Genomic DNA, 13,573 nt, shown 5'->3' with positions numbered 1-13,573 from the left:
CTTTTCCTGCCGAACAGATTTTACGAAAATGGGCATAACTTCTTCGTCCGAACTCCGAATGAGGTGAAACGAAGTGCGTTAGGTAGCTAACTCAAAGGGCTTTCCATGGATATGTTATTGTCCACCCAATAATTTTTGTGCTAGGAGATATGACCCTCCAAAGTAGACCCTCGAAAAAGGCTTCACTTGGAAATTTCGGATTTTGATACGGTTGCTCTAAAATTTGGGTTAGACCCATTTCCCACTCAATTTGAACCCCTAAAAAAGAATATGAAGTCGGATTTTCGAAAAACGAAACGGATTTTTTTATATATATCTAAACAAGTTTCCGGTAACTTTCGAAGCACATTTTAAAGAACTTTTTGGGTCATTTCACTAAGCTTCTAGCAGCCCAGAGTAGAAAAAAGAAGTATGTGGATCATATGGTAAGAGACATGGCGTTTCAATCCGGTGAAAATGTTCTTCTTAAGGTATCACCCATGAAAGGGGAGATGAAATTTGGTAAGAAGGGTAAGCTAAGTTCTAGATACATTGGTCCATTTGAAATTCTCGAATGTGTGGGACCGGTAGCGTATAGATTTGCTTTACCTCATAATTTATCGAGTGTTCATCCGATATTTCATGTATCCATGTTGAAGAGGTATCATGGTGCAGGGATTATATCATTAAGTGAGACTCAATTGTGCTAGACAAGGACCTCCAATATGAGGAGGAATCAATTGCAATTCTTCATCGTGATGTGCGCAAGTTGAGGACCAAGGAGATTAAGTCAGTGAAAGTTCAATGGAATCATCGTCCAGTTGAGGAAGCTACTTGGGAAACCGAGAGAGACATGCAAGACAAGTATCCCTAGTTGTTCGTCGATTTAGGTACTACTCCATCGCTTGCTTAGCCTATTTTTTCCTAAGTTTGTCACTCGGGAACGAGTGATGGGTAAATTGGTATCTATTGTAACGACTTGTTCCCGTCGTTATAGAAAAGCCAACGGGGGAAAATTTGGGGCAAGAAAACTTTTTTTGTAGTATTTGGATTTTCCCAACCTTGTCCAGATTTGGACGAAATCGGAGTCATTGAGGTGTAGGGAAATCTGGTAACAATCGGGTGAATCATTTATGGTTTTGATTACATGAGTAGTTAGATAACTCGTTAAGGAATCCGTACGACTTTACGGAATTGAATTCGAGCGAGTAGAACTCCCGAAATCGATCTTAGCATAAAGGGTATTTATTGAGCGTCGTGGGTTAGAGGTGTGTTGTGAAATGGGAATTTTGGAGTTCTTAAAATAGCTCTATGTTTCGCTTTGGCGGGGATTTTTGCCGCTCTGGCGTCACCGCTGTGACGGGGTGGTGGCTGTTGTGGCGGGCTCGAAGCGAATTAAAGTTGTTAATAAACCCTTAAACGACCTCATTATGCACTTTTCGACTTAAAGAGCTAAGGAACGACCACCAGGCGACTCATACTCGTTTTTCACCATTCTTGAGGCTAAAAGTAAGCTTTTCACTCTCCGAATCCATTTTTCGATCCGTAGAACGTAATAGAATGGGTGAATATTGATGGAGGAGGGTTTTGTTATAGATTCTATGGTGGAAACAATCCTAAATTGGATAATTGGGATCATGGGTTTGATCTAGAGTTCATAGAATTGTTAGTAATTCGAGTTAATTAGTGATTGTTTATTGATTCCCATATTATATTGATTGTTTGTAGACCAAGAACAAGCGAATAAATCCGGAAAGGGAAGAATCAAGTTTCTTAGGGTTTCAAGCTTATTTCGAGGTAGGTGATGGTTGTAATTCTATGATTCTGGGGATGTATGCTTGTTCTTACTTCATTATGATACTTGTATATGTATGAATGTTGCAATGTTGATCACACTTGTTGTAAAATGAGATAGAGAATTGATGAATGCCATGAAATCATGACTTAAATGTATGATCTTGATGATATACTTGTGATTGTAATTATGGTGTGTGAATGGGATCGGTTGCCACATTTTGGCATAACTAACTTGGATCGGTTGCCACGTTTTGGTATAACTATGGGATCGATTGCCTCGTTCTGGCATAAATATGGGATCGGTTGCCACATTCCGACATGCTAACTGTTTGGGTTTGGGTTCCATGAGTGGCCGATGATTTGACATATAAATGTGAAGTTGTTCGTTGTTCGTGAATGTTGATAATATTGTATTTGTTGATATATGCATGTGATTATAATGTTGTTTGACTTGTTTATGTTGCACTAGTGGGATAACCACGTGATTTTATCAGTACACTGTGGTTGTGTACTGACTATGTACTTGCTCTTATTTTTGTTGAGTACAGGGAATCTTCAAGAGGCTATTGACAGACCTCGCTTAGAAGATCAATGATCATTCGAATTCAAGGGTGAGCCAATTCTTCCGGGCTGCCATGGAATTCTCTTTCGTCTATGTCCACCATTTTCGGACTTAGACATTTGTTTTAGGTAGTTGATTAGTTAATTAGTTGGATTTGGTTTCTTGTTTAGATTTGGTTCATTGTTAGAATGTTTTGGTACATTGACTTTCAGGTTCTAGGCTATTCTTCCGCATTGTTAGTTATTATTGTTAGACTTTTGTTAGAGTTTATGGGAACTCTATTTTTATTTTCCTTAGTGTTTGATTTAAATGCCTTACTTTTTAGATTATTTTCTTGGTTGGGTTGTAGTAATGGTTCTCCCACCGGAGTGTTAGTGTGGGTGCCAATCACGACGGTCTAGGTCGTGATATTCAACGTCCAAATACATCGCGTAAAGTGATGTATTCGAGAATTTGAGAGAGTAGGAATTTTTGTAATTTTTTCTAATGATAGAAAATTTTAGAAAATATGGTTAAATAAGTTGTGTACTTAGGTAATTTTTCCTATTTTTTACATTTCCTTTACTCAACCCAGAACTTATGTTATTTATATATAGATTTTTATAGGAATCTTTTTACTTAAGATTGTTCACAAAAATATTTTAGAATTGTTTAGATCATAAATTTCATTTTTTTTTAATAGTGTGTCAAGTGAATTACTGTCACATAAAATAGAACAAATAGAATATTAATATAATTAATCTCAATATATTAATATATTTTATTCAATGTTATTCTTGTACACCCTATTAAACGGTGGTTGGTGGTAGGGGAATGGTATTGTAGCATACTTTCAACTTACAAATTGGTTGTCTCTTCTTTCTTGAAAATTAAATATGGACATTTTCATTTGTCTCTATGTATACTCTTTAATTTCTTCTTTGTTCAACATTTGTCTGTCAAGTGGATATTATTGTGCTTTTGCCCGTTGGTTTTTTAGTTCAAACTCTGACAACTACTTCTTTTTCTTTATTTTTGTATTAGAAAAACTGAAAAGTCTGAGACTTTTGAGTGAATAAGTTGATAAAAATTTAAGTTATTACTCCCTCCGTCTTATATTAGATGGGCACTTCCAATTTTGCACGGTGATTAAGAAATCATTAATATATCGGAAGACTTTACCATTTTACCCTTTGTTTTAACATTGGAAGAAATGTTGGGTCTTTAAAATTTGTTTAAACTTCCAAAGGTCATATTAATTGTAGAGGTAAAATGAGAAAAAATTAATTAATTCTATCCTAATTTAGTAAGTGCTCAAGTAATATGGGACAAACATTTTTGTAAGATGCTCATCTATTATGAGACGGATGGAATAATTGTTTTGTGAGTTTCATAAATAATTATCAAGGAGTGGTTTGGTAATTAGTTAGAGTTAATGTTGGTATCACTAATGCAAAGATAAGTTAGGTAGGAATTTATGTATTATTTCATGTAAGTATTAATTATGCAGAATTTAGTTATTGATATATTAGTTATTTGAATAAAATAATACATATATTCTCTTGTAATTTATACATGTATTAATATGTGGGAATTTTACTTAGAAACCAAACACCGTATTAATTTTATATATGAATAGTTTACCTACTAACTAGTTACCAAATGTGGTATTATTTATGTAGAATTTAATACCTACATAACATTCAGATTAGTTACCAACCGATCCTTAAGTGGTTGTTTGGACGCTGGTAATAATTATGCATATATAATTAGTAATGTAGAGATCATTTATGAAGGAATGTATGCATTATTTTATATATGTATTAGTTGTATAGGAATTAGTTATTAATGTCTTAATTATTTCACCTTTCATCGCGTATAACTAATGCATATTTCTGTCATAACTTATACATATATTAGTTATGCGAGTTTTAAATAGCAAGCCAAACATAATATTAATTTTATAAATGAATAATTTACCTCTTTATTAGCTATTAAACATAATATTACTTATGCAAAAATTAACACCTGTATAACTCATCTTCAAATCAGCTACTGAACGACCCAAAGTGTGTTGGAAAACTAATTCTAGTATCTCAAAAATAAATATTCATATTATTGTCTAAGATTCATTTCTTAATCTCTTTGTTAATGACTCTTTATTGTATGACAATAATATTCAAACGTTACTATAAATAGTAACATCTTCCTAATTCATTCTTATTTAGCCTTTAATGAGTTATTATTCCTTATTATGACAATACCTTACTTTTCATTTAATCATCATATTTATGAGCTATATAATACTGTTATATTTGTTGAAAACTATACGTTGAAGGGATTAATTTCTTGTTCTTTTTGTGAAGTGATTCCCTAATATATATATATTCTATATGTGTTACTACTTAATTTGAGAGTAGAGAAGAACACAACATCACTAGTAAGTAACAAAATTCTTCTTCTTCAATTCCTTGAGTGTTGGGTTTTCTTTTAAATAAATCTTTGTTAGTTTCTGGCTCCTAGTTTATACTAGAAGAAGAGCTTGTTGAATATTGGGGGACACATTTATACCGGGTGAAATATCCTTAAGGACAGTGTCTTTCGACACGCCTCAAGCTAAGAGAAATTCCTATAAGAGTTCGTGGTGAAGTATAAGCTTTGGTGAATTCCGTACAAGTGTTCGTGATGAAGGTCTTTTTCCTAAGATTTCCAACAAAGTGTTCATAGAAACACCTTTGAGCTACTATAAATTCATAAAAATACCTTTTGAAGGAATCTAACGTGTTGTGTAAACATCATGCTTTTATAATACCCTAAAAGAATTTCAAAGGAGCGATACAAGTAGAAAACATCGATTGAATAGGCTATACTCTTCCTACCCACCCCACCTCTAAAATATCACCCTTCCGTGAATTTCATACTGAAATTATTGGATTTTTACGTAACCCTCCACTTCCGCCCCCTATTATGCTAGTTGAATTCATTTTTAAGATATAATTTTTTGTCTCACACTAGCGCACGATCTCATCAAATTATTCCAAATAATTGATTACATATTTAATAGAGTTTCTTGTTGGGTATATAGCAAGAATTAATGGAAAATGGAGGGAAGACTAAAAGAGAGGAACTTGAAAAGTTCTCTTATGCTTTAGTAAAAAAGACATTTCTCCCTCATTGGTGGAGGAAAGAAAAATTGAATTGTTTAAATAGAGAAACACTTCTATTAGTTGTTAAAATGGTTGGAAAGAAGGACCCCCCTCGCGTCGTCGTCGTTGTCGCTTGCTCGGCTCAACTTTAACTTCGGAAAATAATCGAGAGATTATTTTTTGGACAAAGTTTGTTTTAATTATTTAGTTAATTATTTATTAATTAATTAAATTAAATTAAATGGACAAAACATTTTAATTAGCCGAAACGTGCCGACCAGACTCGAATCCGCGCGACCCGTTTTATTTAAAACACTTTCTCATTTTATTTGAATTTCCCGCTGTTAGAGATGACTATTCTGAAAGGTTGCAACTTTCAAGAACAGTCATGACAGTTTCTGAAAGGTTGCAACCTTTCGAAACCAGTGCTTCTTGGCTATAAATACCTGTGAATCTTCAAACTTTTCACTTACAAAATTTCTGACTTCTTCTTCTGCACAAATTTTATTTGTGTACTTTACTATCGCTGAGTGGCTCGCTGACACCAGAGTTTTGGGTATTAATACACTGGTGATTAAGATCGTTCTATCCTGGGAGGATATATTCAAATTTAAACCTCGAATACTAGATGAGAATATTTCCTTAAGGGGACATTGTGCATTCAGTGTGCTCGATTTTCTTTCCATTCTGTTTCATACAGATTTTGGTGCGTTTTACAGATTTTAGTTTTTTGTTAATTAATTTTTGTTCTTGACTCGGTGATTTAAACTTTGGAAATTTATTGTTTTTGCAAAGTTTTTTTTGTTATCACCAGTATTGTTTAGAACACAAATTGCATAACAATATTAAGGATTTTTTTTTATTGTTAATATGTGTTTCTGGTGGAGACAAAGACCTTCGTGATTTTATACTCCTATTAAGTTTGCAATTTAATTTATTATTTACTGAATCAGTTGTATCAATTTTTATTTATCAAAAATGGCAATTGACAATGCTACAACTTCGGTGGTTGTTGCTGCACCAATTCGAACTGTTGTACCACCAGCAGAGAAATCGGAAAAATTCTCTGGTGTGAATTTCAAAGGATGGTAGCAACGGGAATTTTCTGGCTTACCACTCTTGGTCTGCAGAAATTTACCAATGAAGAAACTCCAGTGCCTGTTGCTGATATGACAAACAGAGAAAAAATCATGCTTACAGGCAGACTTCCTATGTAAGGGCTACATTTTAAGTGCTTTTAGAGGATGACTTATATAATGTCTACAGTGCAATGACAACTTTGAAAGAATTGTGAAATGCACTTGAGAAAAAATATAAGACAGATGATGCATGCTTGAAAAAGTTTGTGATCACAAAGTTTTTAAACTATAAAATGTCAAATAGTAAAACTGTTGGATCTGATTGCTTAGGACATGGTAGTTAATGAAGCTTTTTAAGTGGCTGCAATGATTGAGAAGTTACCTCCTTCGTAAAACGACTTCAAGAATTATTTGAAGCACAAAAGCAAGGAAATGAAGCTTGAAGATCTTGTGATTCGGCACAAAATCGAGAAAGATAACAAGAACGCCGAAAAGAAGTCTCGTGGGAGTTCGACAATAATGAGAGTTAATATTGTTGAAGAAGCCCACATCAAAGGCAAGAAGAGAAAGAAGTTCAACAGACAGAAGTCAGAACAGGCAAAGAAGAAATTCAAGGGAAATTGTTACAACTGTGGTAAGGCTAGTCACAAGTCTTCTCACTGTCGTGCTCCAAGAAAGGACAAGGACAAAGGCAAAAGTCAAGCAAACATCGTGGAAGAGATGGAAGATGTAGATGACCTCTGTGCAATGATCTCGGAGTGCCACTTAGTTGGAAATCCCAAGGAGTGGTTTCACGACTCAGGTGCCACTCGACATATTTACTCTGCAAAATAAGTCTTTGCAACATATACTCCTGCTGAGTTCGATGAAGATTTGTTCATGGAAAACACAACAACAACAATGATTGCAGGAACTGGAAAAGTAATGTTGAAAATGACATCCGACAAGTTGTTGACTTTGAACAACGTTATGAATGTCCCTACTATTAGGAATAATCTAGTTTCTGCCCCACTGAGGGACTCTTCAAACTGAATGTAATGGTTGTTACCAATATTAATAAGAATTCTGCTTATGATTACTTATTAAAGTCAAATGATTTATGGCATGCCCGTTTGGGATATGTAAATTACAAAGTCATTAATTACTTTAGAAGTAATGCCTAACTTCAAATGTGATAAATCAAAATGTGAAATTTGTGTTGAATGTAAGTTTGTTAAACATCCTTATAAGTCTGTTGACAGGAGTTCAAAACCTTTAGACTTAATTCACACAGATATATGCGATATGAAGTCAATACCATCTCGCGGTGGGAAAAATATTTTATAACGTTTATTGACGATTACTCACAATTTTGTTATGTATATTTGCTTAACAGTAAGGATGAAGCAATTGATGCATTAAAACAATACAAAAATGAAGTGGAGAATCAATTAAATCATAAGATAAAAATGATTCAGAGTGATAGGAATGGAGAATACAAATCTCCTTTTGCAGAGATATGTTTGGAATATGGTATTATTCATCAAACTATTGTACCTGATACACCACAATCAAATGGATTAGCAGAACAGAAGAACAGAACATTAAAGGAAATGATGAATGCTTTGTTAGTCAGTTCTGATTCACCGCGAAACCTGTGGGGGGAAGTCATTCTTACGGCTAACAAGATACTCAATAGGGTACCCCATAGCAGAACACAATAGGATTCCATATGATGGAAAGGAAGGAAATCCAACTTGAAATATTTCAATGTGTGGGGGTGTCTAGCCAAGGTAGAGGTTCCTTTACCTAAGAGGGTGAAAATTAGACCTAAAATAGTGGATTGTGTATTTATTGAATATGTTGTGAACAGTAAGGCCCGTCAATTTTTGATTCACAAATATGATAATCCTCAAAATTATGTTAATACAGTAATTGAGTCAGATAATGTTGAGTTCTTTGAACACATTTATCCGTATAAAACTGAATGTGAGTCGACAAGTGAAAGACCTAAACGACCACGAGAAGAATCAACAAAAAATACACTACCGAACGAGGATCCTAGGCGTAGTAATCGTCAACAGAAATCCACTTCTTTCGAACAAGATTTTGTGGCATTCTTGCTTGAAAATGAGCCTCAAATATTTAAAGCAACGATGTCTTCGTCTGAGTCAACTTATTGGACAGAGATAGTTAATAGTGAGATCGAATCAATTTTGAGTAGCCATACTTGAGAATTGACTGATCTTCCTTCAGGAAATAAACTTTTAAGATCAAAATGGATCTTTAAAAGGAAAATAAAACCCGATGAGACTATTGACAAATATAAGGCTAGACTTGTAGTCAAAGAATACAGACAAAAGAAGGTCTGGACTACTTTGATACATACTCTCCAGTAACAAGGATAACATCAATTAGGATGTCAATAGCACTAGCGACAGTGCATGATCTTAAAATCTACCAAATGGATGTTAAGACATCCTTCTTAAATGAAGAGTTGAGGAAGAAATTTACATGGAACAACCTGAAGGATTTGTAGTTCCTAGTAAAGAAAAGAAAGTGTGCAGGCTTGTTAAGTCGTTTTATGGGCTCAAACAAGCACCCAAACAATGTCACGCTAAATTTGACCAAATAATGTTGGCAAATGGATTCAAGATTAATGAATGTGATAATGTGTTTACATTAAAAACATTCGAATTATGAAGTCATTGTTTGTATGTATGTTGATGACATGTTAATAATGAGTAAAGGTATTGATGATATAAATGCTACTAAGCGCATGTTGTCCAGCAAGTTCAATATGAAGGACTTAGGAGTTACTGATTTGATCTTAAGGATCATGATTCTCAAAACCCTTCAAGGACTAGCATTAACTCAATCTCATTATATTGAAAAATTATTAGACAAGTTCAAGTACTTGAATTTCAACGATGTCAAAACTCCAAGGAAGTTTGATGTACATTATGAATTGTACGCGACCAGTTATAACATGTGCTATCGACAAACTGAGTCGGTTCATAAGTGATTCTAATCAAACTCACTGGATGGCAATGAAATGTGTTTTGGGGTATTTGAAATATACACAACACTATGCCTTGCATTATAATAAATATCCTATTGTGATTGAAGGATATAGTGATGCAAATTGAATCACCGGATCAAATAAAGTAAAATCCACAAGTGGTTATGTTTTTACACTTGGTGAATGAGCAGTCTTTTGAAATCGTCCAAACAGATATGTATTGCTCGCTCTATAATGGAATATGAATTCATTGCCTTAGATAAGGCCGATGAAGAAGCTGAATGGCTTCGAAATTTCTAAGAGGACATTCCATTCTAGCCCAAACCTGTGGGACCTATATGCATACATTGTGATAGTCAAACAACAATAGGTAGCACAAAGAGTGTTATGTACAATGGAAAGTCTTGTTATATACGATGGAAACATAATATCGTAAGCAACTGCCCTCTAGTGGAATTATCACAATTGATTATGTGAAGTCAAAAGATAATGTATCAAATCCACTAACGAAAGGCCCAGTGAGAGAGGCAGTAGAAAGATCATCTAAGGGAATGGGTTTACGACTTAGGACAAGTCATTATGGCGGTAACTCTACCTAGCAGATTGGAGATCCCAAGAGCTAGGTTCAAGGAGAAAAACAAAGTTGTGACTGATGGTTCTACATTGTCAATCAAGTCAATCCATTCTCATGATGAAGATAATGTTTAGGAGCGAGGTTAAAACATTAAGGCTTGTTAATGAGTTAATAAAGCTTAAAGTTTTTAATGATTTGCTAAGTTTGGCAGATTTGACCAAATAGTGTATCTACACGATGACACGGTTAGAAATCAACTATGTGAGTGTGAAGTGTAAGCCGTTTCAAAGAGAATTGATGTCAAAAGCCTATTCTCTATACACTCATGAAATCAGGAGGTGTTCATGGCTGAAACGAACAGAACCGTAAGAACCATAAACGGTAAAGGGTTAATTGTGTGACATATAGTTGTCTAGGTATACACCAAAGCTCGACGGTTCAAAGATATCGCATCAACCGATTGACCGAGTATATCCGACATATGTTCACTACAGAAAGTTCAATGGAAAACCTACTTATCCAGATGCAATATATCCCTGCTTGTAAATTACACACTTGTCTGAGCATTCATTTATGTTATAACCATTCCCCATTCATGTGGGGGATTGTTGGGTATATAGCAAGAGTTAATGGGAAATGAAGGGAAGATGAAAAGAGAAGAACTTGAAATGTTCTCTTACGCTACAGTAAAAAAAACATTTCTCCCTCAAATGATGGGGAATACCCATATACTATATCTGAGATATATGAAAACTGATGAGTTTAATACAAGGAAGATATTAACTCAATACTAAGCTGAATCTAACTATGTCTGAAATAAGCCTCTAAACTGACTAGAAATGTTGGGACATGCCCCAACTAGGTCTAGCAAAACTGAAACTAAAGACTAAAAGTGATAAAGATAAACATGTCACTAGTCCTCGAAGAATGAGGACTCACCACTGATGCTGCTGAACTGGAGATCCGGAACTGATCTAAGCGTGATCTGGATGCTGAGAACCTGAACCTACATCACGAGAAGATGTAGCGCACGTATGCGTCAGTACTTGAAAGGTACTGAGCATGCAGGATAGAGTAAAGCTGAAATAACGTATAACTGAACAAAGCAATAAAGCAATGAAATAATCTGAACATGATATAGATACTGAACATACTGAATACTGAGCTAACTTATGCAATGACCAAATTTATAACATGCTGAGACTGAATACTGACTGTACTGAAATATGGTCAATGCAATAGAGTCTGACTGAACTGTGGGAGCTACTAATAACCGACAATAAAACCACATGAGCTACATATGGAGTCCAATGTATACGCCCCATCGGGAGGACCCAATATACCCGATCAAAGGTATAGGGGCATGACTGGCGTGATCACTAAACTGATGTTGCCCACAAATGGGACTTACACCTACGTGGCTCGTAGTTCTGGGACTATATGGGTACGCTAAACCCTAGTCCAACTCGGTATTATGCTACTCCCAATAGATTAAGTGATTAATACATTATGACTGAGTTTTTGTAATACTGGATAGCTCAAAACTGAACATGCAAAACTTAGAATGCAACAATTAATCTAATAATGATGCATTCATAAACTGAGGCATGTATAACTGAATACTGAAATATCTGACCTAGCATATGTAATTCAAGAACTAAAGAAATAAATAGCTAGGGTTCTGAAATTCATGCAATAAACTGAGAAAATAACATGATAATCTGATTTGGAACATTTAAATAACTAATTCATGATGATCAGTTGAAATTCTAGAAAACCTAGGTCTGTTCGTAATCATGGAATCAAGAATCTGACTGAATTCTAGGGACCTAATGGGCGAAAGGAACCCACTAGTGAAATTCCACATACCTGGTGATGAATTCCATGGAGAAATCTTTCGATTTCGGGGCTGGAACTAAAGGAAACTTGTTGCGTTCTTGAACTAGGGTTCTTGACCTATTTTCTCCTCTTACGCTCTAATTTTTTTAAAGTTTTGATTAATGATTTGACTTAGATAAGTTCTAGTTATGTTTCTAGGCTAAAACTGATTAAAACCTCATGATTTAGGGTCTAAACGACGTATCTTAGGGGTCCAACAAACTAGGAAAAGACCAAAAGACCCCTGACTTAATTGTTGTCGGAGTGATCGACGGACGGAACCTACAGGTCGTAGGTCAATCTACTGCCCGTAGATTGGGATCGTCGATCAACTTTGCCTGACAAGGCTTCACTAAAACAAGCATAACTTTTTACTCGGAGGTTGGATTTTAGCAAACTCGGTGGAGTTAGAAAGAGGATTCAATTACCTATCATATCATAGGTCATGGGACATATAATTCCTTTTGTGCTAAGAGTTATGACCATCTGAAGTTGACCCACTCAACAATTCTCCCCTAACTGACTGTTGACCCTCATCTACGATCAGACCTATGGTCCGTGGATCGAACGACGGTCCGTGTTGGTCGACCGTAGTTTGTGTCAGAGGCTGGGTAAAGGAGTCTTGATCCAAGGACACAGACAACGGACCGTGGTCTGACCTATGGACCGTGGGTCTGTCCGTGGGTCGATACTTAGCCAATTTTCTGAGCTGGGTTGGGAGGGGTTGCAGTGGTGAACCACGGACCACTAGCACGGGCCGTGATCTGACCTACGGTCCGTGGATGACAACCGTGGGTTGCACCTGCAACTTCTCAAAATCTGCATTTTTTGTCTGTTTCAGATATGGGGTGTTACATTATCTCCCCCTTGTGACCATTCATCCTCGAATGAAGACTAAACTAGCTGAAATGGAGGAAAAGGGCTGCAATCCCTCCCAGTAAACACTGAGAACTGAATTTCTGACTGAACTGATTTCCAAGAACATGCAAATACGCTGAGAATGCAAGTACAAACTGAAGAAACATGATTCTAAGACTGAATTTACGCATGAATGACTGATAAACTGATGAGGAATATTACCTCAAGCTGGAGTAAAATCAGAAGGAAAGAGGTGAGGATACTTGGCTTTTATGGCCGCTTCTGCTTCCCAAGTGGCTCCCTCTACAGACTGACTCCTCCACCAAACTTTGACTGAAGCAACTTCCTTGTTTCTCAACCTTCTAACTTGACGATCAAGAATTTTAACTGGTACATCCCCATAAGAAAGGTTATCTTTTACAGCCACAGTCTCTAATGGCACTTCGGATGCTGGATCACCCACACACTTCTTCAAAAGTGAAATGTGAAAGACTGGATGCACTGCTGCCAAATTTGCTGGCAACTCTAACTCATAAGCCACTCTACCAATCCTTTTCAAGATCCGGTAAAGGCCTACATATCTGGGACTGAGCTTCCCTTTCTTGCCAAATCTCATCACCCCCTTCATAGGTGACACTTTCAGGAAAACCCAATCATCAACTTGGAACTCTAGTTCCCTTCTTCTCACATCTGCATAAGATTTCTGGCGACTCTGGGCAG

The sequence above is a fragment of the Solanum tuberosum genome, unplaced genomic scaffold (genome assembly GCF_000226075.1).
Source record: "Solanum tuberosum cultivar DM 1-3 516 R44 unplaced genomic scaffold, SolTub_3.0 scf00378, whole genome shotgun sequence".
Lineage (NCBI taxonomy): Eukaryota > Viridiplantae > Streptophyta > Magnoliopsida > Solanales > Solanaceae > Solanum > Solanum tuberosum.
Note: the sequence above shows the minus strand (reverse complement) of the source record.